The sequence below is a fragment of the Meleagris gallopavo genome, chromosome 11 (genome assembly GCF_905368555.1).
Source record: "Meleagris gallopavo chromosome 11, MGAL_WU_HG_1.1, whole genome shotgun sequence".
NCBI lineage: Eukaryota > Metazoa > Chordata > Aves > Galliformes > Phasianidae > Meleagris > Meleagris gallopavo.
The window spans coordinates 3,642,302-3,669,296 of record NC_139414.1 but is presented as its reverse complement, the minus strand read 5'-3'; the positions used below and the strand labels follow the sequence as shown (position 1 = coordinate 3,669,296).

General features: G+C 45.7%; 1 protein-coding gene across 1 annotated transcript in view; it reads left to right on the top strand.

The window, feature by feature from the left end:
• The window catches only part of TBCCD1 (TBCC domain containing 1), a 93,905-nt gene extending 68,839 nt beyond the window's left edge, over positions 1 to 25,066 (top strand). Inside the window, exons 8-9 of the transcript XR_014885470.1 lie at positions 19,647 to 19,840; positions 24,261 to 25,066. The gene's annotated coding sequence lies outside the window, so the exon portion shown is untranslated. The remainder of the gene's footprint in view (positions 1 to 19,646; positions 19,841 to 24,260) is intronic.
• Positions 25,067 to 26,995: the final 1,929 nt, after the last annotated feature.

Genomic DNA, 26,995 nt, shown 5'->3' with positions numbered 1-26,995 from the left:
ATTTCGGTGTTATGAATAACTCATCTAACAGCATAGATGTTGGAAGGATGGGTTTTGGCCAGTGGGTGGGACGTGGGCTGTGATGCTGTGTTGTGATAGCTCCATCCTAGCCTGCCCTCATGCAGTACCTCCATGCGCTGCTGGCCATGACCTTCATAGGGCTAAATCAGGAGATGTGTTCAATCCAGAGGGCTGTGAAAAGGCCAGAAATGCCAGAATAGCCCCGTAGAGTTGAGCACGCCCCAGCTCCAGTTGAAATAAATGGAAGGACAAGTAGCGTCCAATGTGGCATAACAAAGCACCAGTGAAAGATAGGAGTGTAAAGAAAGAACCTATAGTGAAAAATGGAGAAGGGGAAGAGAACTAAACAAGAATATACAGTCAGTTATGGCTTGCAGGGAAAAGATAAGGCCAGCTCAGAGAGCAGAAAGGCTTAAGGGGAATAAAAAGAGCTCTTACAATTATATCAGGGAAAAGGGAATACTAGAGAGAAAGTAGTTCCATTAATAAATGAAGAGGGAGACAAAATCAATGGTGTTGCTAAAATGGTAGAGCTACTGAACTCCTTTGCTCCCGCAGTGTTTAACAAGGTGAGAAGAGGGGCGTAGGAGTTATAAAATAATGAGGGCTTTGAGAGTACGATTCTTTGTGGGAAAGGCAGTTGGAGGGAGAAAGCAGCTTGGAAGAACCAGGATGCAGTACTGTAACAAGCAAATGTGCACGCCCATGCCTTTTGAGGACTTGTTCATCAATCCACTGTTGATGGCTTCTGGAGAGTAATGAGCAAACAATGGGTGAAAATAGCCAGGTGTGATATGCATTTTTTTTTATCTTAAATGGTGAACCCAGGTAACTACCATCTGGCAAGAGCTCACCAGATGGTGAAATCGCTCCCATGTGAAGCAGGTTAACAAGCCATGAGGAACTCTTGAGCCTTGAGGAGAAAGCCACAGTCCTGTGGATGCCAGTGGGAATTTGCAATGGCTTAGTTCACAGCTCTGTAGTGAATTATCATCATTTCCTGACATCACTTCCTGACATCACATTTGAGCACAGCAGCCATGCTACAGTATGTTTGGGTGGAAGGAGCAGGTTTGATGTAGGACATATCTCATCATTGACCCTTGATGTGCAACCCATTGGTCTTATAAATAGTGTAATTTGTGGCTCTGCAGTGAGAAATGCTACACCCAACCCCGCTTTATATTTAAGGAGTGACAAGTGATGAGCTGGAAATTCAGAAAGGAATGGGGAATTCAGAGGGAGTACTGGGAAAAGTTGATTTGTGAAACATCTCAGGGAAGAGCGTGCTGGCCAAACTCTGCTCTAATTATGTCACCATGAAGCCTTCCAGGGAATTTAATGGGAAGGAAACAAAGTTGTGCAAAAAGCTTCAGAGAATTCCATTTTAATGAAGAAAATGTCTCATTTTTGGGATATTTCTCTGCTTGCCAAGGAATCTGAAAAAAGAAGCATGTAAAGAATGGCACTTGCAAAAAAAAAAAAATCTGTTTTCTTTTTTTTCCCTTAACAGAATATGGGTATTAAATCGCTATTTTTAACCACAGTAATTTATTCAACTTGTATGGCAAATGTAACAATCCTCACAGTTTGTCATTTTAGCTACCTATTACAAAAATGCGTTGTGGTAGTCTTTGCCACAGTGAAATTATAACGTGGTGCACAGATAAACGAGTGGCAGGTGCTGGGAAAGTGGCTGAGCTGCTTTAGTTCCGCATGCCAAAAAAATCTGAGTTGTTCTTCCCATCAAGTGGTTGGCCGGAGGCAGCTTCCCAGAAGTCTGAGGCATTTTAACTGATGAATTGAGCTGATAAATTCAGTGTTTCGATGGGTAGATTTCAGAAGGGCCATCTCAATGTTCTGTGGGTAGTGGTGCCTGCCAGTCATTCCCATCCAAGGAACTGGAATGCTGGACCGCGTGATGTTCCATCATTTGCTCCCAGAGCAGTGCTCACAATCAAATTGATGACTTGGTTGCTCATCTGAGGCCATCTGGCTGATTTTTCCCGGTCTCCCCACTTCCTTTTACTTTTGCATTGGTGTTTTTTATCCACCGTTTCCCATTTGGGAACCCTATCAGCATGGGTCTTCCAGAGCTCATCTGCCCAGCTGGCTGATCTTCATTTGCAGGAGGTCTTTGCACTGTTGGATTGCCTGTCGGATGTGCTGTGGTGTTATTTCCAGCTGTCAGGGAAAGACAAGGCTTTTGAGTTGTGTAAGCTTGTTAGTTCTAGTGAACCCATCTCTTGTGGGCTAAGGACCACTTCAGTGGGAAGCATGGTCTCTGCTGGGCCATCTGACACTGCTCCGAACCACCTAGCTTGAGTTTTGGGGCATAATCAAAGCAGTCTGAGCTGTTGATAATTAAGAGCTCTTGTGATGGTGAAATTCACGACTTTACCACCTCCTCAAGGGCTGTTGAGCTTGCCTTCACATAAGATCCTTCTCAATGCAAGTGGGAATGAAGCGCAGCCCTTTTGTAACCACGGCTGCTCAGATATTTTTGAGTTGAGGCCATTCCCGATCACAAAAAGACGTTTTGCCAAGAATCAAAATTTTCTGTGGGAAGATTGATTTTTCATGGAATTTCTTTCCAGGGAAATGAAATGAAATGCTCTCTCTGGTGACAGACTTTATCTCTGCATCTGTCTCGGTGGCTTGTGGGCTTCCCAGGAAGCCTGTGCAGTTGGTTAGAGGGATGCATCATCCATTGTGCCTGGCGGGTGGTATTTTGGAGTGAACAGAGCTGATCCTTAATGGAGGCAGCAAATGGGTCCATGTGGGAGGCAGCTATGGCTTAGGCTGGAAAGGAGCAGGATGACCAGGCCAAAATGCCATGTCCTATTTAGGAATTAGATTTTTGTATGACACTTCTGAATCGACGTGTGTTTTTTTGTTTTTTTTTTTTTTTTTTCCCCTGAATTTCTTCCAAGAGAAGGCTTCAGGATTTTGCCATTCAGTCTGGTTTTGGTCTAAATCAGACTCAAAATGTTGGGACTTCACTCTGGATGAAGTTCCATGGTTTTTAGTTATGTCCGTTTGCAACGAGAGTGATAAGCAGGAGAGGAAGGGAAGCCACTTTGCAATGGACTCGAGAGGGAGAGGGCTGTACATGTTCTCCATGGTGCAATGTTTGTCCCAACAAATGCTTGAACCTCCTCAACCCCACTGCAAATGCATGTTTTTATGTGGCTGTTCCTAGCAATGCCAAGTGTCTGCCTTCTCCAGCCAGTTCTGCATGGTGATGTGTAACTGGAGGGTTTCCACTTGGTCACAGTTCATGCAGAATTACCAAGGAAAGCTTCTCCCCAACAAGCCAAATAGTCTGAAAAAGAGTAACATGGTATTCCTGCTTCTTGCTGTCTTTTCTGTCTAACTACCTCTTTTGTGAGCTGCTGTGGACAGTGGATAAACCTGCCGCATGCCCAGATCCCACCGGTCACAAAGACTTCAGGCAGCCGTGACCATTTGCTACTATAGTGGGACTGACAGTAGATTAGCTGGGATGTAATTGATTTAGATTTTCCTGCTAGTGGCCAACTCCCATAGTTATCATGCTACTTCTCCTTGGCTTTGGTACCTGAAGGAAGAACTGTGCAGCAGGCACCTGGAGACATGGCAAATCTCTTCCCATTGGATTGGGGAATTAACCATGGAATAAGTCTACGCCATTACTCCAACCAAGAGACCACGTCACACCCTGTGCAGGTATACCCGAAATAAGTACATCCCCACCAGCAGGATAAGTAGGAACACGTGCAACACGATGAGGAACCTTTCTGTTGCCTTGGCAGAGAGGGGGTGGGATCCTGAATTCTTGGGTTTTGCTCCTGCAGTGTTGACAAGGCAGCTCCATCCTCTGGGTTTACAGCAGAGAGTGCAGGTTGGGGTAGCATTTCTGCCAGTGCTCTGCGTGGCAGCCAGTCCTTCCCCTCCCTTTAATTCTCCTTGCATGAGTTCAGGTGTGGCGAGGGATGAATTTCAGCTGTAAAGATTGCCAGACAGCTCCCTGCTTTTACACCACTGGGGAGAGGAACAGCCTCCCGAAACGCGCTGACAGGGCTGTGTTAGCATCACACGTCCTAATGCCCCCAACCCACTAAAACAATGGCAGCTCTCCCTCTCACATCACTTCAGGATGCAGCTAGCAGGGTGCAGTAAAATAGCAGTGCATGGTGCTATCATTAAAAAACTATTACAGAAATAGCTGGGCTTCCACTCGGCTGTGTCAATGCAGAAACTATATTTCCTATTTATTTGTTCTGTTTGTTTATTTTACCAGACCACCCCATGAACCTGGGAGAAACATGCTAGGAAAAAAAAATTATAGCAACGCCAACTATTCTAGGAGATACACGAGCCCCTCCATGTTTATCAGGTTGAGGGCACTGTATTTTGATGTCAATAAGCAATTTTTCCAGCCCGGTCTCCTGCCCGACCCTTTTAATCCATCAATATATTATTAGAGATAAAGTTGGTGGAAGCCTGCTGCAGTTAGAAGATAAATGACATCTCTGAAGTCAGGCATTAAAGACTAGATTAAGGCCTTGTGACACCGTTTTCAGTGCTCATCTGTGCACTTCTGTTCAACCTATCACACTGAGTGACAAGAAAGAAAAATAATGAACTGGGCCAAGGAAAGAAGAAGGCAAAAAAAAAAAAGGCAGAAAGAGAGAGAGATTTTTCCCCCCTAACACACAAACTACATCAGTTCACACTCAGGATTAGACTGCATTTAAAAAAAAAAAAGGGGGAAGGGGGAGGCTGGAACTGGATGGTACTATACAGATTAAAATAGGAAAAAGGGGAAGCCGAACGAGGAATTGCAGTCTGTCTTTGTCCTGGGTTTATTTTATTATTTCATTTTTATTTAGTTTTATTCAGCATTTCATTTTTTATTTCATTCTGTTTTTTTTTTTCCTCTCCTTGCAGGACTGACCTAGTTGAGTTTGCAGGATCCTAAGGGTTTTGTCTGGAGCTAAAGCAAATCCCATTTAGGACCAGGGAAATACATCCTTTCAAGGGGCCAAGTGAAACTGCCCATAGACAGAGGTCTCTCCTCCCTCTCTCCCATGCCCACTCCTTATCTTGGTGCAGCTGTGGTGATGTTTTACTTGGGTTGGCTGTTAATGCTGATGTTAAAGACATCCTTGATGGCACAACAACAAGGCTGGGCATTAGGGTTAATGCTGGGCACTTTTTGTCCTTGTGTGTCTTGCAGTGCTGTGCAGGAGCTTTGGGCTTCATATGCAGAGCCCTTGAGACCAGTAAGTTACAAATGCATCCTTGGGGACCAGATGCTGGCTGTGATTTTTCTGTCAGCTGTGGGCCTTCCGGGTGAAGGCTCTGTCCAGCTGTCCCAGCTTGCAAAAATGCTCCACCTTGGTGTAAGTGCCAAGTTTCCAGCGTTCCACTGTGGTGGGGATCTCATTGCTCCCTTTCTGCTGGGATCAACTGAAATTCAAGACCACCCCAGGCTCAGCGATGACTCGATGGTGACATTTGATCTCCTGGGGCTCCCTTGAGAATGGTTCTTGCTCCTTCAGTTCCTGTCGGTTAACTGATGCAGAAAAAAATACTACTTAGTGCCCACTGCTATCACATCATGATGACAAAATAGCCCAATTGTAGCTGGCTGCAAGCCTGGCCACTGCTTTTCAGGGGTAAGAGGTAGAAGATCAGCCTACAGCTCCTGCAGAGCCTCAGGGTGCTGCTTCACTCCCGTGGGCCACCAAGTGATTGTCAGAGATCCATATGGACATCCATCTGGGCTTCATCTCGTTAGGGAGCCAAACGTGGTAGTGCCTTACCCCGACAGCAAGAACTCACAATTGGGTAGGCTGGCACGGCTGGTCTGGTGGGCCCATCTGTGCAAAAGGTGGTATTTTATTATTATAACTATTATTAGTAGTAGTGACTAAAAGCCTGCCGTGGAAGTAGGGATTGGTCAAAGGATGTCATCCTTCCACTTGGGACAGTTGTCCACAGCAAGCAGCCTTTGCATCTCGGCAGAGCAGAGATGTCTGTGCTGGATCTAGCCTGGGATCTAACGTGCCTCTCTGGGGTCTCCATTCTGTACAGTATGTACATTGCTGCCGTCTTCTCCTTTTGAAGATATTTTTTTAATGTCTTAAAAAAAAAAGATTACTTTGTTACAATCATTCAGCAAAGGGTTTCTGCGCCTGTAGAAAATATTAATAGACTATTATGAGGTCCTACAACTAATTTTTCCACACATATCATCTGTCTTTGCATGGTTATTAAACTCCAACAATATTTCATGCAATGCTTTCCTGCTAAATTAATTTGGTTTCTTCTTCTCCTGCTTCTTTTTTTTTTCCTCCTTCCACAACCTTTAAAATTAAATTGAATCTTCATAATTATGGCTTTTTTTGTTGTTCCTCATATCTTTTTCTTTTCAATTTTCCTATCAAAGTGGCTATACAGTTTAATAAAGATGTAAAGAAACAGAAATGAAAGTGTAAGGGACAGAAAGGCTGTGTTGGGATCAGAGACTGGGGGCTCTGGGAGGGCTGGTACATTCTGGTAAGAGTGGCGGAGAGGTGAGCATAGAGTTGGGTGGCACTTTGCTGGGTTGGCTCCACCTTATACCGAAAATGATATTTCTTTAATTATTTGTAGCATGGGAATTCAGAGAAAGTGGGTTCCCAGCAGGATTCATCCTGATTTATCCATAGGTTTTTGGCATCGGTCTGGTGCAGCTTGGCTTCAACCGGCTGCCTGCTGCTGCTAGTTGGGGTGTTAAGTGGAAGCACCTTCCCGACAGCATCCCTCACTTGCACAAGGAAATGTTCCCTTGCACACCCAGTCCCACTGAACCAGTCCGTTGGGTGCAGGACTCGGGCTTTCCTGAGGTTACCCAGCTCATCTCCTCTCACTCTCTTGTCAACACCTCCTCAACAGGCTGGAATATCTCTGGTACCTGGGGAAACAAATGCTTTGGTCAAACTGTAGGGTAGTTTGGCACAAAGCCACAGTCTAGAGCTTGTCAGTGTCTTCAGGCAATTCCTGATGCCTTCTGGAGTGGAGCTTGTAATCATTTCAAAGCCTAATTGTGTAGAGAAGTACTGTGAGCTGGTTTTCTGCCTTGCAAAACTCAGACTTCAGCTGACTGTTGTTTTCTTTATCAAGGATGCTCAATGGGTCTCACCTGAGAAGTGGGTAATCTTCATTAACTACTGATCTACATAAATTGGTAATAAATAATAATAAATAGGAACTTTCCTCTTTTCTCCCTCCTTTTGTTCTGGAAAGTCCAGCTGAGGAGGATGGGCAATAGAGGAAGTAGTAACTGCTCAACAGAGGCATCAATCCCTTGCATAGGATAGGGTTTTTACCCTCTGCTGAAGATGGTATTAACTAATTCCCTTTGGCAGCTGGGATGGATGCCCAGGAATGAGAACACCATGCTGGTGCTTTGCTGGCTGAGTCATATGGAGCCAAACCTGAAGCCAAGGAGAGCTTTGTGAAGGTCTGATCCATTCAGAATTGGACAGACTGCAATGGAGACCAACCACCTTTATGGGATGGACCAAGATCTTCTTTAATCCCAGGAGGAAAAGTAGTGGCCAACATTAGGGCTTCCTGACAAACTCAAAGGCAACAAGCTCGTTATTCACTGGGTCATGAGCTGACCTGGCTGGAAAATGGTCAGTGGAGCTGAATGCCTCAGTGGGTTCAAGGAGTTTGCCTTCAAAATGGTCCTAGATGATGCCTATATCGTGACTTTAGTCACAGGTCTTTGGTGAGAGGTCCAAGCCCTCATCCCAGCTCCTCAAAGGAAATGACTGTTTTCTTGGTTCGACATATGCACTTACCAATAGGTGGCACCAATGGAACAGAAATGTGAAACTCCATGCAAATTTTCCTGGAGAAGAGGCTGATGGGAATTTTCTCCTACATAACTATAGACATTCTGCAATCAGATATTGATTATATACTGCTGTCACTGTTAAAACACACTGAAGTCTGGCAGGCTCGTAAGGGACAATAGGAATCAACCCAAATTGCTTGTGATACTATTAAATGTCTTGAATTTAGATTCACATGAAAGTGATAAATATTTAACACAGTGTATTTAGCAATGTGATCAATTCTTATTCACAATTCAGAGGTAAGGTTATTCAGATATGGTAAATGTGATCATAGAAAAAACAGTTTACCTCAGGTGAGAAAGTAATCAATTTTCCAAAGAAATCCTTGCACTTTCTGGAGTCACTGAACTCCCAGCAGAGACATCTGTGGTCCCATTTAGGAGGAGCTGGACCTCCTTCTTCCAATAAATTCAGATGGAGCTGTGGCAAGACACAAATCAAAATGCAAGGGCAAATTCTGTCCTCAATTCGGTGGACCTGACTTGGTCCATGAAACTGAGGACCTTAAAAATAGTTCAGGGTACGCATACAGAAAAGGTTAAGATTGTGAGGTGATGTTGCAGACAAGCTACACCAGTCACTCCACACCATTCCCATGACCATAGGCAGACCGTGACCACACCAGGTTTCTAAAGTTTGGTTTATTCTATGCATTTTACACGGTTTAAAAAACAGTAGCCTTGTTTCCCAGTGTTGTAAAGATAATGAACGTTATCCTTCACGTCCCTTTGCTCATCAGCCATGTGTTTATATACCCAGCATCTGGCTACATTATTATTTATATTACAGGAGACCGAACCAAAAAAACAACTCCCAATGACCTCCAAGGAAATCAAAACACGTTTGGGCCAAACCAGAGTGAAATGCTAATTTTCCCCATATGAACCACTGCTACAGCAAAATATTTACTGTTTGTGATTATGCAGGGTTCTCATGTTAAGTTTTTACTGTGAAATTTATGGGCATGTTTGCATTTATATGTCAAAAGTTCCTCAAATCGCCACAATAGTCAGTTAAGGAATTATTTAGTGGTGAGATAGGGGAAAAAATGGGGAATTGAAACCTTTGGTGAATAAGTTCAGGGCCTGTAAAGCAATGTCAAAGTGAGTTATTTGATTATTTCCTGCAATGCCTTTCACAACTGCCGCTGTCTATGTTGCTTGTTGCTCTGTAAATGGGATGTCAGCATGGCTTTAGTTGAGTTCAGTGCTTTCATAAACAGAACCCATAACTCCCTTACAAGTAGGTTGTGGGTGTCTGTAGGGTTTGGCTGGGGAGGTGAAGGAGAAAACATGGCTTACCATTTCAGGGTGAAAGTGATGTCCTGGTGGTTTGCCTGTTCAAGTGGGCAGCACAGACTTCCTGACTGGGCAAGCCAGTGCAGGCTTTCCCCTTCTGTGCCTCCCTCTCACCAATGGCCATCCCATTGGGTTCCCAGCACGTAGGCAGTGCTCTGGACTGGTCGGCATTTTTGAGGCAAAGCACCCTCTGGTTAAAATGTCATCAAGAAGACAAACCTCAAAACATATTTCTATAAAAGCCAGTCCATCACAGGGAGAGAAACAGGGGCACTCTTTACATATACTACAGCATCCTGCAAACAAGAGTGTGTGTGTGTGTGTGTATGTGCAGGGGAGAAAGTGCAGGCGTTGGGCTGGGCACGAGCATCTGCAATCAGGTACTCATCAGGCACCTGATCTAACTCCATTTTCTGCTCAGCATTTAACAAATCAGGAAAGAAATGCCCCTGCCTAGGGTCACAGATAAATCTTCTGCCCTGGACAAAGGGTAGATCTCCTTGTCAGCACACTGATTTATTGTGACCTTATAGTCAGACTCTCTAATTTCTGCACGTGGCTATAGGTGCCACCAGTGATTTGTTTTCTCTTGATATTCCCTGGTTGCTCCATAACCGGCGCTGCTGTGGGATTGCTGATCTCTTTATGGGGTCGTGGTTTGGGTGGCGGTTGCACTGCAGCTCTGCAGTGGCCAATCTATGGTGTCTTTGGTGGTGAAAGGATTCTCTGTGTCTGACTCTTGGGGCCCACAAGCCAGGTACTCTGCTTTACCTCCTCTAAGGCCACAACAAGCATGGGGGGATCTGGAGGGTCTCAAACAGCCCAAATCCAGAGTGATGAGGAACTGTCACTGGTTCTCCTATCATTGCACCCTCCCACTGCTGTTGTGCCAAAGTCCTTCGTTCACATGGGAGGTGGAAGAATCACTGTCTTTGGAGGTGTTCAGAGCTGTGGAGGTGTAGCACTGAGGGACGTGGTCAGTGGGCATGGTGGGGTGGGTTGGGGTTGGACTTGGTGAATCTTAGGGGTCTTTTCCAACCTAAATGATTCCATGACTTTATGGTTCTATGCTCCTCCCCTGGTGCTTGTATTTGCTGCTAGGATCTTCAGAGCTCATCCACAAGAGGCTACCCAAGCTGTACGAGACAAATTTTATAAGGAGGCATTCTTGTTGCACCCAGTGGGTGTCCTGAGGGGTTCCCCTCTGCCATGCCACACGTTAGCATGGTGACAAAACTAGAGGGGAGGCAAACGGTTAGATCTGGCAGTGTTTGCAGTGCTGCCACTAAAAGCCTGCACTGCCTTAAACCGCCGCAGCTTTTCTGTAGCATGCACAAATTGCCTCTTACCTAAGCTACCTAGAATGTATTTCAGAGAGCTTGGGACAGTGGTGCCCTGATCTCTGCTGGAGCTCCTGTGCCAAATCATTGTGGCAATTCGTTATATCGTGTTCGTATTTGGAGAAACAAAACCAAACGAAACACGGGGAATGATGTCTGTGTGCATTTAATGCAGCACGTTCAAAGCACAGATCCTGGCAGAGCAAATTCATGCTTCATGCAAAACTCTCCTGAAGCACATCGCTTTGTGCAAAAGCCTCCAAGTCCAGCACTACCCTATCTCTCTCTTCTTTACAAACATACAAAGGGATAATAAAATAGCTAAGAAGCAAGAGCAGTAAAATTTCATACCCAGAGGGAAGAAATGGCATATACTGCCCTCAGCCTATAGCTGAGGCCAGAATATATAGAGAGAGACTTGGGAACTGTTTTCTTTCCTGATGCGATATTTTACCTCTATTGCCCTCAGAACCAGTCAATATTTGTATAATATATATATAAAAATAACCCCAGATGGATGGATAAAAACCGAGCAAAATTCAGCTCAGAAAGCCTTTTATTCCAACTGGAAAATTGCCCTGCAAATGTACTCAACACAATACCCACTACTTCACTCGAAAGTGACAGTTGCAGCTGTTAACGCGGCTACATTATCTCATCTTTGGAGACAAATTTCAGGCCATATTTCACTGTAGCCTGGTAATGTATATATGCCCTAAAGACTGCTCCAGCCAGATCTGTCTTGCTGTATAGATTTCAGATACGGCTGTATACTTCCCGGGGTTTTTGCCTTCCCCTTGTTAGTCAGGGAGGGCAGGAGGTTAATAAAACATCACCATATTTCCAAATGGTGCCCATTTCGGGAGAGACAGAAGGGAGAGCATCCTACCCTGGGAATGGAGGAGGAGGAGGATGGCAGCTTGGTTCCTGGGAGCGATGCTCTCAGCGGTTGGTTGTGCTCAGTGTAGGGCTGGCATCACTGGCACAGAACCGAGGGAGAAAGCAGCAGAGATTTAAAATGCCCCTTCGCTGCCCCTGCTATGGCTTAACTGTGGTCCCCAGTGGTGTTCCCAGAGCTGTTCCTCCTGGATGTGACCCCATGTCCTTCGCAGATCTGAACGAGGGGCTGTAATTAGGAATTCTGGGACTGTCAGGAAGGGAAATACATAAGTAGGAAAAAAATAGCATCTATTAGGATTTTAAATAGTCTCTTGAGTCTCTCCATTATTTGAGACACTTAAGATCGCTTGACAAAGCCCCGGAGAATATACAGAAAGCTAGACAGGGACCTTTGATGGATGTTTTAAACTATCTAATGCGTCTTTTCCAACTCTATCCACTAAAAAGTGACTAATTGGTTGCTGTTCTTCATTACTACGATTATAACAGTGTCCCGAAAGTGATGGGCACTCCCCCAAGTGGGATGCTACCTATCCATCCCCAGCTCAGCAGGTGCTGCTGCGTGTAGCCGTTCATTTTCAAGGCAAACGTCTGTGCATGCACTGCAGTGCCTGCATTGCGCCTTGCCCGACAAGAGCTGATGTGTCTGCACGCTGTGACCAACCTTCTCCATGGGGATGGAGGAGACCACGACCAGTTGGGTGGGCATGGGGGGGAAGCCCGAAGCTGGTGAGAGCCTCCAGTCATGCATGTTCTACTCTACGAAGCAAAGAGGGAGAAAGTTTACGTGGAGCTCCCAGTAAAGTTCAAAGAAATAATCAGGCACGCTTTATTTTTATCTGGCTAATTTTCTCTGCTGGAATTAGTTGCTTGAATGGAGAAACCTGCTGGAGCAGGAAGGGAGAAAAGCCTTGGACGGAGTGGCTGCGCCTCCCAGGCCCTGAAATTTAAGATCTTTATAAATGATCTGTTAAAACTATAGTGACGATAAGCTTATGAATCATGATCTATATTAATCAGGGCTGCTGATACGGAAAGATTAATTGAAACGTGCAGTTCTACACAAATGATAAAGTGGTAACAATTTAATATCAGACAAGGAGAGTGAAGAAATTACACTCCAAGCTTCATGCATCATTACTATGGATATTAATATTTTACACAGCGCAACAGCATCGGGAATCATAATGAAAATCCATAACTAGTGCACAGACATGATTAAATACAACAGTCTTTAGGTGCTGTTTGGTGACGGGGGCTTAGCCATATTTCACTCCTGCTGCCGGTGATTCGAGTGATAGAGTCTAGACGTGGGTGATTAAAAAGTGTTCCTCCTAAAGGCTGTTAACCTTTTACTACTGAAATGAATTTCTTTGATTTTTAAATTATGCCGCTCACTCTGTGGGTTTTTTTTTTTTTTATTATTATTTTTTTTTTCCCCCAAATCAAAACCTTGTCCAGAATATCGATGGAGCGGGTTCCCCAGGCGGTTGACAAAGCAGAAGCAAAGCACCATGAAGCAGACGCGGAGGGGTATTCAAGAGCAGGAAGGAGAAAGAAGGGGGAGAAAACAGGTTAAAAAAACAGGTTTTCAGTGCTCGTCATTATGGTAGTGCATATATTAGATGTAATACCCGGTGCTGCGCTGGGCCATAAAGGTTTTATCCGCTGGAGTGCAGAATGGGCGCATTACTCACAAGTGGCAACGGCGCCGGTGAGTTATGCACCTCATTCCCAACCAGCACAGATAAAAACTTTATGCTGCACCACGTCGTGGCGTCTCTCCTCGATGTGGGATTCATCAGTTCTGGTGGGGGCTGGATCTGGCCATGAGTGAATTGCAGTGGGCGGGGGGAAGTGAGCCCTGACTCAGCACTGCGGAAAAAAAACCCTTTGAGAAAATGCTTGGGTGACTCTTTAAATCCTCGGAGCTTCAAGGAATGACATCTTTGCTATCTGGCTTTTTTGTAGAGATGGGAAGGGTCCAGAGTGGCCCATGCGTCACATCAGCTGCTAAAAACACGGTGGATTTTAAACACAGTGCTCATTGACTGTCCATCTTGGACTACAAAAGTGATGGTTAGAGGTGTCCCATCCAAAGTGCCTACTCCTTCAGGAAAGGGCTCTCTTGGCTCTGCAGCAATGCGGGATGAGGCCTGAAGCCTAGGTGTTGCCGTGGGAGTCGGTGGTGAAGTGACCTGGGAGTCACTTCCTACATATGGAAGAAGGCTTGGAGATGCTACGTGACTTGGTCTGGTTTAGATGGCATCTGTCTAAAAGGAACTGTAGATCTAGCTTAGAGCGGACCATGAGAATGGTGGAAATGCAACCAAATGCAAGCATGCATGAATCAAGTCCAGGGAGTTGGACTTGATGATCATTTTGGGTCCCTTCCAACTTGGGATATTCTATGATTCTGTTCTCTGATTTTATGAATTGCCACCTTGTACCATTGAAATTTTGGCTTCTTATGTGACCAGCACTCACATTCTAGTACAGTAATGCCAATGAGCATCCAATGCACGTTAAGTCAAAATACTTCCTCATGTTCTGTGCAAAATATTTTGTATTCCCAAGAGTGCTGATAGCTCTAGTCTTGGGCATCCTTTTTCTGCTGTGGTTTTTGTAGCCAACAACTTTTCTCTGAAGGACTGGCCACATCCAGAACCAAACTGTGGAAATATGGAAAGAGAGAGTTTTGCATCTAAGGGGCAGATCACAGGTTTCTGGGAATACTTAGATCTGAGATGTCATGTCTTGAATGAGTCATAGAAAAGCCTGGGATACCGAAGGACTTTCAGTGTCCAAGATCTTGGATATGAACTTTGGGATGTTGATAGGTTTCAGCCACGCAGTAGACAGTGCCCAAGAAATGAAGTTGCATCTGGAATAGCTGCAAAGGGCAGGACACGTGGCAGGATCCATAAGTGATGTGGGTATATGGCTTTTTTTCTGAGCGAAAGAATACTGAAAGGACAAAAACAGATGCTTTGCTTTGTAGGGTGAGAGAAGAAGATGATCACATACCATCATGATGGGCCTAGCATACATATCGCGGTGGAGGACGCACGACAGTGGACGAGGACGTGGCAGTGGGGTGGGATTAGCAGGGAGGATAACAAAGCTTTGGTGCTTCCCTCGTCACTTGAATTGGGCATCCTTTGGATATGTCTCACCTCCCCCTCTCCCTCCAGAGGTTTGAAAACACAAGGCTGAGAGGGAGCAGCTAATAATCAATGACATTAATTAATAGATGAATGGCAGAGAGGCACGAGTATTGCCCCACGAATGAAAAGCAAATCCCAGCCAAGGGAAAACGGCAAAACTGTAGCAATTTCTACTCCGTTACCCTTGAGATTTGGCTCCAGATTCAAAGGATAGGCAGGCGGAGAGGGAGGTTGGGAGGAGGCGGGCGGGAGGGGGAGTTGGCTCATATTCTGCTGTGACCCAATTCCATACAAAGCATCCTGTAACAAAACACGTCTCTATCTACAAAGTACAAGTAATCTTTGTTTTCAGTACAATACTTATCTGCATTTAGACCGACGATGGCAGTGCTTGGCTTATTTTCATGGATCCAGTTATCCTTTTTATCCCTGTGAGCGTGTGTAAGTGTGTGTCTGCGTCTCCTCCTCTCCATTCTCCTTTGCTGTCTCTTGTGCCTGTGCCAACAGCTCTGCGATTGTGGGGTGCTGTTAGCCATCAGCAGAGATGGAAATGCTGAAGGTCAGGGCCACTTTCAGGTTAGCCCAATTATTTGGAGCCTTGGGAAAGGCTGAGATGGAGAACAAGTCTTTACAGCATCTACCCATGGCCTGAGATGGGGCAATAGTGGCAGATGGGGAGCCAGTGTGCAGCTTGTGAGATGCTGGTGCTGTTATTACCAGCCTACTCTCTGAGTCTCTGCACGATCTCCAAGTCTTTACACGTCTGCTTCTGCTGGTATCTTTTTGACAGGGCTGGTCTTCTAGCATTTGCCTTCAGAGCACCTCCCAACAGGGTAGTCTTGTCTTGGTGGGACTGTTTGCAGGCACTACTGTGCTGAGCGGTGTCTGAAAGAGATGTACACTGTCCCAAAAGGCAAAGTCACAGAGGGGTAGCCTGACACCAAATCTGACTTTCCAAGTCACTCTGTCTTCTCCAGTTGTACCAAAGGGGGTGGTATGTCACCAAATCACAGTGCATTCTCCCTGTGCTTTCAATCATGGAGCATCCATAAGGATGCCATCATCTGAATTCATCCCTCTGCACACTGGTACTCCTGAATTTATGAAGCCTTTCTGCCTTCTCCCTCTCATCTCTACTACTACAAAGCACTCACACAGTTTGCTTCCATTGGTTTCAGAACATTTTGAGAAGTAAGGTGTCAATTGTCAGAGTCATCCAGTAACACAAAGGAAAGGGACGTCAGACGTAAAGAGGTGTATCTAGTAGTTACACACAACCCAAAATTAGACCAATGAGGCCCGTTGGGGATCTAGAAGCCTTAAGCTGTGAAGCAGAATTGGAGAGTGTTCAACCGTTTCGATTGAAGAGCACACAGATGTGAGGGCTCCAGAAATACCTGGGTGGCCATCTGAGGGCTGTCCCAGGGCTGTGATTTTGGCTTCTAACCTCTGAATCTTAGCCTATTGAATGTTATGCTACCTTGATTTAATTCTTGTCCCTTACATTAGTATTTGCTATGTTCGGCTGCTACTGAATCCTGATTTTTGCTTCTTATTTCTAATCCTTGCTTTTCATCGGGATCCAACCCTAGAGAATATGTATATTCTAAATAAGAATAAGAATAAGGACCAAGTGTAATACATGTAATTCCGTAGTAATCATGTGTTTTACAGGCTGTTGACAAATTTGCTCAGCTAGAAGTAAATATCCTCATCTCCCTCCATCCCTGCACCAACAGCCTCTGTTTGTTGGGTAATCAGTGCGACCTCTTCCCAGGAGAGCTACCTGAATTGGTGCTGATAGGCAGATGTCTGCTGTTCTGTTTTTTTCACGTTCTTATGTATTTGTGCCCGGCGATTCTTCACCCTTGACAATCCCTCCAATAATCTGCCAGCTTTTGGGAAAGGATCTCTATGCTCCTCTTAGTTTATTTTGCCCCATAGCGGAAACAATGCTTTTGAACCCCAGATCACGTCTGGATAAGGCACAGAAGTGGTAGAGGGAGCTAAGGAGGAACAAGTTTCAGCTTGAGGTCTCTCCTAAAAGGAAGAGAGTGCTGCCAGAAGAAAGCAAATTGCTTTGTTTGGGAGACATGGTGCTATAAGAGAACTGTACCCATGATCCAGGCTGCACCTTTAAAACCTTAGTGGGCATCACAACTGACTATATTCTTTTGGTAAAACAGCAGATCTTCAACTTTTGCCTTGTATCATATCTATTTTTCATTCAAAAACATAGTTTGCAAGAGGAGGACGTCTCTGAGTGTGAGACAGGTGGACAGATCTGGGAACACTCATGGGTGAATAACCCAACCCCAGTGCTGGGTAAGCAGTGTGCAAAAAGATGACAATGCATCCTTTATAATCCACCAAATGACACAAAATCTGCCAAAGAAAAGCAGAGGGAAAGCATTAAAGATGTTCACAAAATGCAAGAGTGCTGAAGAGAATAGAAAAGAGAGGAAAATTTCTGTGGAATTTGTCAGAGCAAGCGACATATTTCTTTTTTTATAACCTCCATCTTAATGCATTTTGGTTTGAGATCTTCTGCAGTCATGTCTGCAGGAAGCCTCCCATAGAGCCAGGTGGGGGTCAACTCACTTCTGCTCGGCACAGAAGAGAGGTTTTCTGTATCTGGAAAACCTTCCCTTGCAGGAAAAGCTGGAAGAGCCAGGACTGACTCTCCTCTTGAGGAGGAGACGGGATGGGGGGAAAGAGGAGATCATTCCTCCTGCTCATTTCCTCTCCGGATAGCCTTCTGCTAGCTGAGAGGCTGCTGAAAAGAGAAAGACAGTAAATTGTTCTTCACATCTGCAGGGGATAGGAAGAGAAGTAAGAGCCCTAAATTGCAGCACGAAAGATTTAAGTCGGGTGCTCAGAAAAACACTCTGGTGCTAAGGGTAGTGAAGAACTGGAATAAATTTCCTGAGGAGGCTGTGGAGTCTCCAGTGTTTAGGAAGAGGTTAGATGAACATCCTTCAGGGTTGCTTTAGACCTGCATGATCCCTTCCTGGAGGGATTAGATGACATCTCACCTCCCTCCCAGCCCTGGGTCCTGCACCTCCAAAGCACTTTCTGACATTTGTTCTGATGATGGAGCAAACCCTGGTCTGAAAGAGCTGTGGTGGGACGTGGGCTGGTGGGCTGGAGGGGGCTTCTCAGTCTCTGAGAGAAGGGGAAATGCAAAGGTTATTCGAGTGGACACAGAGTGCTGGGAAGTATCAAGGTTCAAAGCCGTGTATCTGAGTCCCTGGAGCTCAGCAGTGCTTCAGGTTTTGCCTTCACTGGCCTCTGGAGATGGACAGGCAGACAGAGAGACCATTGCCCATAAGTCCAAGAATGAGGCCATCAGGGCTGCTGACTCACGTGGTGTGGAGATGACCTCCACGATGGCTCTGCTTCACCAGCACAGAGCATGAAGAAGATTCTGATGAATATGATGAGGACTTTTCTAAAGACCAGAGCCCTCACCCATCCGTAGGTTTCACCACAAAGCGCAGGAATGAACCCCAGCTTTGCTTCACTCAAACCTGGTGGCAGATTTTCTCTCTCTTCCTCCAGCAAATTGCTCGGGGGTGAAGAATTGTGAAAAAAATTCAGGCGGAGTTCAGAGGTGGTGGCCAACAGCTGGTAGGCAGATGGGATTTGGTTGCTCCTATGAGGATACTGAATGGTGCCGAGCCGTGAGCATCCACGTGTGCGAGTGGGGATGAGGAGTGGGAGAAGTCCTGTGTCACTTCTCCAGGCTGGAGTCGGCCTCGTGGGACTTCCACAGACTGCTGGGATGCTGGGAAGAAGCAGGTGGACCACTTTTCCAAGGGGACACTGAAAAAGAGAGAGAGGGAGGCAGGGGAAGGAGGGGCTGGGGAGAAAACGGGAGAGAGAGAGAGTGTGGGGAGGAGGGGAAATGAAAGGATATTATTTTTTTTGTATCTGTCATTTCCCTGCTATCTCCCATATGACTTCTTAATCCATCAGAATGCTGGGAAGATAATGTTTTGGGCGAAATAACATGAGAGAGAGGATAGACTCCCAAGGACCAATATCTTTATTGCTCGGAGGATAAACGGATTATGTCAGCCATTTTCTGTTGCTGACAGCTTTTCTTATTAACCGATTTTATTTTTTAATCTTCCAGGGAAGAAATATGGTTTTATGTCACAATAAAACGCCGGTCACATCTAATTCTGCCCTCAAACAAACAGATTTCTGAAAGCCTTGCAGAGAAATTTGAAATAACTTTAAAGAGGGGGTTTTTGGATAAAGTCTTTATCCAGAGGCTTGTTCAACCGCAGTGTAAAAGGTTTAGAGAGAGTGAGAGAGGGAGTGAGAGAGAGAGAGAGAAGGAGGGAGAGGGAGAGAAAAGTCCCTCACAGTTGTTTTTCCCCGGTTGATCCCTATTAAAAGAAACTCTTCATTGTGGTGTACTCAAGGAAATGCAGCTCAGACGAAAGAGTCACATGAATGTTAACAAATATGGCTATTTGTGTGGCTTACGCGCTGCGCCGGGCTTAGAGATGTTGTGTGTGACACTCAGAGAATGAGGGAAGCAATCATTAGCATCCCAGCAACCTGCTTAGCCGCCCGCTTTCATGCTCCCCCTTTTGATCTGACACTTTTTTTGCTTCAGTTTTGCTGGGATTACTGCGGAAGATGCTAATAAAGTATCGCACACATTGTAGGCAGAGCGATAAGAAAGTCTGCTCGGGCGAAACTTTGGAGTTTGGAGCCAAGCAGGCTTTGTACTTGTTGCTGCTTTTACCAGCACAGACCCGGAAACTGGGAGGGGTTTGGTGAACTCCCTTTTTTTCCTCCCCCAAAATAACCCTGTGTACAGACCCTGCACATTCCCTATGCATCTCCTGCGGGGATTCAGAGGAGTCTCCGTGAAGCTGCTCACATCCCCGTTGCCTGTGGGTATTTCCTTTCAACACACTGACTCAGGGAGCTGAATTTACTGCCGTTCTTTTACTGCCATTTAGAGCCAGACGCCGCTGCCCTGCCTTTCCCTCTTCTCTTTTTTAGGAAACACGCCTTCTGCTCATTGCAAACACTGGGGAGTAGAGCAGAGGTCTTTGGAAGTCTTTGTGCCTACCAAAGCGAGGAACCCGTCCAGCTCTCAGCATCCTTTTTCAGCACACTGCTGTCCCTAAAGCACCAGCTGCTGTCGCAGGGAGCGGTCACGAGGAATTAAAGCTCAGGACCATCTCTTGGGGTCGGTATGTTACCAGTTTTGTTAGTGTTTTTTGGGGAGGTCTACGTTTTCGCTGCCCTGGGGTTACACAAATGTGTCTTGGCAGGGTCTCCCCCTCCTAAAGAGCTTACAGCCCGAACCAGAGGCATTAATATCTTTTGTTTTACCGCTGGCCAAAGGCAGCTGCATCTCTGGCACCCTCAGCCTGCACCACATCTGCAAACCCAGCCTTTCTGCCCCAAATGTTGGGTGCTCCAAGCCGAAGCAGCAGCAAAGAGCAGTGCCCACAGGGGCAGGTGCCCCCGAGCTCCTGTTCTCCATCCTCAGAGCCGGGATCTCCTGCAATTTAGGGTCTCAAACGGCACGAAGCCAACACTGCCTGCCCTGGCCTATAAACCCTCTGCAGGCAGTTGTAGCATTCCCCTCGATGCGGATGTACAAATAGCTACCTTGATAACTGTTTGTAGGATACCATCTTCCCAAGAAAGTGTTGAGACTAATGGGGAAAACAGGCTCAGGTTCTCCGTATGGTGTGTCCATCACCAGGCTGGGTCACAAGAAGACCCATATGACTCTGAGAAGAGCACGAGCTGGTTCCCCTGGAGCTGGCTTTGGGGATGTCCTGATGCTGGAGCAGGTCCTGACTACTGTCTTGTGGCAGTTCCACAGGTGAAGAGCTGACAGCACAAAAAATATTCTCATTTTTCAGAGGAAAAGAACTGAGATCTGTCTCTCTTTTCCTTGACAATTTTTATTCTCAGTAGCTTTGGCAGAACTGTCCCTCTCTCCAAGGTAAGCTGTCCCAATCCTTCCATTCTCCCTTCTGATTATCGCCATGAATAACATCTAATATTCTTATCGCCCGCCTCCAACCCCCCTAATGCTGCTGTAGGCTTTTCAAGAGGAAAACCACTAGTGCAAACATCACTGAGGGCAGAACTGCAACTCTGATGTATATAAAGGCATTAGCACATCCTGCAGCCCACGCACTGGGCAGCGCTGCTGCTGCACAAGGAGCAGAGGTCTCTGCTGAGCTGCCTGAAGCTTCATTGGAGCTTCCTGCTTCCCCCAGTTGAAATTAAAACCTGATGGGGATGGATAATTTCAGTGTCTGTGGTGAGAGTTGCACACCCGGCTTCATTCAGAAATGGACGGCATCTCCTGGTTGGAGCCTTGGGACCTGTGTGCATCTCTGGACCTAGGGATATTGCATACCCAAGGAAAACAAACGGAGTTTTTGGGTGGTGGTGGCTCCAAGGTCAACATATTTATGGATGACCTCAGCCCTGACCAAGCCTTTGATGAACATTTGGTGCTGTCCCACTGATGAGCACCCTTCCCAGGGCCACGCTGGTCTCTCTGTGAGTCCAAGGCACTAGCCAAGCAGAGAACAAATAAATCCACATTAATCCCAGCTCCATTAGAAACACAGAAAATAAATAAATGCTGTTTTCAAATGTGGAAAAAGAAAAAAAAAAAATCAATAGGGAAAGAAATATTATTTTTAATCTTCTAAGAGGTTTTTACAAACAACAGGGAGGGGAAAAATTGAAAGCCATGAAAAAAGACTTGCCAATGTCCTTTTAACCTTTATTTATTATCACTCAGTCCACATCAGCCCCTGACTGCAAGATAATTTGGAATTTCATTTTAATTTCAATGTATCACATAATTCAACACAGCTTTCCATGATATTTTTTTTTTGTACTGGAAACTTAAAAAATCTCTCTATAGGAAATGCATCTAAAAAAAACCCAACAACAACACCATAACCCTTCTGCAGCAGTTACTTAATTTATAACTTGAAAAGGGTTTGTGCTAAAATATGATAAAAATAAAATCAAGAAACTTCAAAAAAGGAATATTCTTTAATAACATGCTTAACTTGAAGGGTGCCTGCTCCTCTGCTTTTCTTTAGCTTTGTCTGCTGCTCGCATTAGAGTGCAGGCTGGTTGGAGGCTGGCTTTTTGGGAGCCTTGTATGCTGTGTTGTTTGGGTTTATTTAATGGCGTTGAGTCACAGCAAGAGACAAGAAGCACGTCCCATGGACACCATGTCCTGGTCTCCTTCCTTCTGTGTCTGGGGTCCCACCAGAGCTGCCTTTTCCTGGCCCACATCTCTTGTGAGGCACTGGCACAGGCTGCCCAGGGGGTGATGGAGTCACCATCCGTGGAAGTGTTCAAGAAAAGGGCAGAAGTCTCACTGAGGGATGTGGTCTAGAGCAATCACAGGCACAGGTTGATGGTTGGACTGGGTGATCTTAGTGGTCTTTCCAAGCTTTATGATTCTATGATTACATGTTGTCCTCAAGACCACTTGTCCAAGCTGACAGCATGATCTGCCATTCCCTCCCGACTCCTTCAGCAGCAAACTGTAGCTTCCCTGGATGCTGCTGCCCTCTGGGGCTATAATCAGAGTTAGTTTGAGGAGCATTACCTTCTTGCTACGTGAGCAAACCATGCTGAAAATCTTCTACAGGGGGGACAGAGCAGAAGTGGGGGAGAAGAAACTTCATGATGCAAACAGTCTGTTTAATGAATTGTGCTCATTTATTGTTGTGGAGCTCTCTTGATTGCATCATTTTTCTTGCAAATCATGACTAATTTGCAAAAGAAGTTCCTCGGGCCCCTCTCTCTCTTTTTTTTTTTAACTACATTTTTTATTTTTAAAAAATTCCAGGACATTAATTTACTTAATAGGACTTGACGCAAATGGTGCATTTTGCCTCAGATCTTGGCACTGGCTGTGGGCAGGAGGGATCTCATATATTCATGTCAGCTCCTCTCCACAGCCATCTTTATCAAGGGCCTCCTGAAGTGACAGACACAAAAGGGTTGTTTGTACTCCAAATTGCCCATTATTACAGGGCTCCAAAAGGACCCATCTCCCATCCCCAAGCTGCTCACTGGGCTCGCAGCAAAGATGGGAGAGAAGATGGACAATAAATTGTCATTTGAAGAAAGCCCAACGTCGGAACTCACAGCAGCTCCTGGTGGTTGTTCCACTATGGCCTAGCCATGCAAAAAGGCAGTAAGTGAAAATGCTCTTTCACTGTATGCTGATGCTTGGTACAGGGACTTGTGATAACCTGTCTGAAAGCATCCAGAAAATGTCACCAAGGGGTTCCTGAATTGCAAATACAAGCACCATTACTTGCCAGCTGGGGAGGAGAAGCCCTCTTGTTGGCTGGGTCTGCTTTAGAGTGCTGAGTAAAACTAGGAAAGGGATGCACACCCAAGGTAGTGTACTCCCTCTGCTTAAAATTCAGCCATTGTTCATCTCCTGCTATCTCATATTTTGGGGCTGAGCACTGTTTTCACTTACTGTAACTCCTGGCTTTGCAAGCAAGTGGAGATATGCAGACATCTGGCTTTGAGCCATGCTCTGAAGACCAAGGAGGGCACATCAGGACAACCAGCTCGGGAAGAGGTAGCTTTCTGGGTAATCCATCCCAAAAGTCCTTGGGCTATGGCCACAGGTATAAACATTGATCTTCTGGACATGAAAAATGAGCACAGCCACCAGCTCCTGATGGCCATCGAGGTCTGTAGCTTGCTGCTAGGTGACTACAAAAAAGACACTGATGCCCTGGAGTGTGTCCAAAGAAGGGGAATGGAGTTGTGAGGGAGCTGAAGCACAAGTATTATGGGGAGCAGCTTAGGGAACTGGGATGGGTCAGTCTGGAGAAGAGGAGGCTCAGGGGAGACCTCATTGCTCTCTGCAACTCCCTGAGAAGAGGCTGTGGTGAGGTGGGGGTTGGCATCTGCTCCCAGGTAACATCAGTAGGACAAGGGGTGATGGCCTTAAGTTGTGTTTTCATGGGAAAATACACCTGGGCAGCAGATAATGTTATGAGACACTGAAAGAAGGGGTATATATGGTCAGTGAAGAACACACACCTGGTCATGGGAAATGGTGCACTTGTGATGGGGTCGTGGAGGTAATGCTTCTGCACACAGCATCTGGACACCAAGGGTCTTGCTTGGTATGATATGGAAAGGTGCAGATGAAGTTTCCTTCTCCAGGGAGGGGTGAGAGATGTCTACCAGCACTAAGGGGAAGCTGGAGGGCCGGGAGAGGGTGAGGAAGGGAAATGCTGGAAAAGGAGCCCAAGGACCCCACTTCTTATCCCCACTGCTGTGCCTCTTTGAGAGCTGACCTGCTGGGAGGCAGCACATTTCTGCATAGCCCTAAGCCTGCTGTCACTTCCAAATGGAGAATGACAGTGCCTAGACTTGGCAGAAACACAGCTTTTTGAATCAAAGGAACCAGCATCCCCCCTTCCTATTTCATCAGAAACCTATGGGTAAAAATTGATAGTTGTTAGAGGTGTAAAGAGAAATAATTTCGGCGTTCAGATGTTCATGATGCCCAAATGGCTGAGCCTAAAGGGGGTCTATGAAAGCTGATGTTTTTTCTTCATTTTCTCTGTCTGTTTCTGTCAGGGGACATAATCTTATGGACCACTCTAGTAAGAAAAACAAGAAGAGCTCAGGAGCTGCTGCACCTCGGACTGATGAGCCCACACCAGCCCCGCAGAGACAGCGATTTCACGCGGGTGTTATGCACCGTAACACCAAGCACGAGCGCTCAGTCTGGGAGCAGAACAGCAAACTCATCATGCCCTATTTAGCAAAATGTTCACTGCCAACATGAAATTCTGACCCTCACATTTTATTAAAGGGATTATATCTTAAAGCAAACTATTTCAGTCCCTTAGCTAGCTCCTTTCTGTGGAAACTTGCGAGACAATTTTGAGGACCGTGGCGGGATCAAGATGAAACACTTCTGCTTTGCCCACTTATTTCTTCAGATGTGCTCAGATCCTTCCTCTCCTCTGCTATGTCCCACCTCGTGGTGTCAGCAGCCATTTGCAAAGCATCCTTGCCTTTAGTCCCATCCTGCTTGCAATTAAATACATGGAATTAAATAGGTTGCTGTAGGGTCAGCTCTTTTGCTGGTGACAAATAGCCTTGCTAAACAACCTGCATAACTCAAGAAGAGCATCTCCAAGGCCGGAGGGGCTGGAAAGTCAGTTTTACCCTCGATTGTTTTTGTGAGGGTTTGAATCCATTCTGGTTAATGGTAAAAATGTACAGTTTATATTGTATATGATTGCATATGCATGTTGCAAGGAAGTGGGGGTGGGCCACATGTTGGGGTAGATTTGATAGAACAGCTTTGTGTCAAATGAATAGGTGGGTTTATTATAGACTTTCCTTGCTCCAAGCTTCAGATGAGAGAAATCCTATAATCCCGCCCTACTTTAATACTGGATTAATGTGGATTTGTTAATAAAATGCTAGTGAAATCGAGAATAATTTGTAATTAACTCAAACTTCTACTCCCGGCATCATTTTGAATATCTTTTAATAAAAATGAGGAGCAGTTTCAGAGGCTGCACGCACTCCAGCAGAGCAATGCGAGCTGAAGCCTTGGTGAAAAACATGAAACCACTGCAACAGAGTAACGTGGGCTCATGGCAAAAGGCACAGAACCAAATGAGTGCAGAAATAGCAGACACAGCTTGGGAGGTGCTGGGAAATGTTTGATACCAGCACCCCATTCTGATTCAGTGCACCAGCACTCACGAGAATAAAACCCAACTGTTAACCCCCAAAACAAGGAATACACCAAAAGGCTAAGTGTTGCAACTAGCAAATGTGACAGGAACAATATGGAAACTGCTTAGCAGGTACAGCAGGTTTAGAATTATAGCCTTAATACTGCCCAGTGCTACCTCCTCAGCAGCATTAAAAGATCATGGACCGTGTACATGGATTTCAGACAAGATGCTTTTCTGATCTAAAATCTTTATAGGCACACAGAAATAGAGGATTTGTCCTACCAGATCAGAATGGCAGGCCATCCATCTCCAAATCCTGCCTCTTGCAGTGGTTAAAAAAAAAAAATGAACTAAAAAGGCTGATTTGTACTGCTCAAAGATAACTGCGCTCTGCTCGGCTGTGTGGCAGTAGAAAGGCGTAAGAGTGAGATGTGGAAAAGGCAATTTTACCCAGGTTAACTTTGGCAAAGATTTGCAGCTGTTTGAGTTAATTCTGAAAATATCTGGGCTGTATGGCTCAGGATTGCATAGGTACACCCTGTGACAGAGAGGTGGTTGGGATGGGAGAGGGGCCAGGATGGTGGTCTTAAAAGAGCAGCTTGGGGGATTTGTCTTTTCTAGGCAGGGGATGTCCAAGGGGTATCATGGGAACGTTAAATAGGTGAAGGCAGCCACAAAATGGAAGGGTGTAAGCTTCCTGCATGTTCAGGAGCAATAGGATTGATAATGGGTCTTGAGTGGGGCAATGGAGAATTAAGTTAAACAAGCTATGCATGCAGAGGAGAAGCATCATAATAAATGACCCCTAGAAATTGTGAGATTTACATCGTGGACATCTTGGAGAAGAGGCTGAGAGGAGGACATGTGGAGGTGGTGCTACCTGAGCTGGTGGTTCGTACTTCACCCTTTCTCTGCCATGTGTCCTGTGGCCCTCTGATGGGGACATCATGACCAAGTAATCCCCTACCCTAAGAGCCACATGGCCTTAATGAAGAGCTGAGGTCTGCAGGGGTCTCCAAAGACAGTCAAAGGGGTCCTGCCTATACCCTGCAGATTGCAGTGACCTGTTGACCCAGGCTTTGGTGTGGTTCATCAACTGCGTCTCTTTATAATCTCCCCTCCTAGCCTTCACTGTCTGAGATACTTGCTCCAGAGATGTGGTGTGCTGTCATCTACAACAGACCAGAGTCTTACTGTGCTTCCTTTATTTCCTGTATATGTCTGTGCCATTGGTTTCCTTAAGTGACTCTGTTTGCAATCAACCTTAGCTAGAAAAGACTGCTTTCCTAGCATATGCCTACTGTTATCAGTGGGCCTTGAAAGTACCTTTTAAACCTTAATCACTGACTTTATGTTTACATCCAGTCGCTTAACTTCTAGCTCAGGTAACACTTCCCAGGAGGAATCTTCTGGCCGTATCACCGACAGCTTTCTTTCCTTCTTTTGAGTCTGAACCAGAGATGGGAAGAAGTCTTCATCCTCTGTGTCCCACCGGGGACTGGCCCCACACTGCTACTGCTTGCTTGATTCCGGATGGAAACCCACAACTCCATGGCCATCAAGCCATGGAACCTCTCCTGCAGTGCTGGAGGAAAGGCTCAAAAAGGAAGAAAC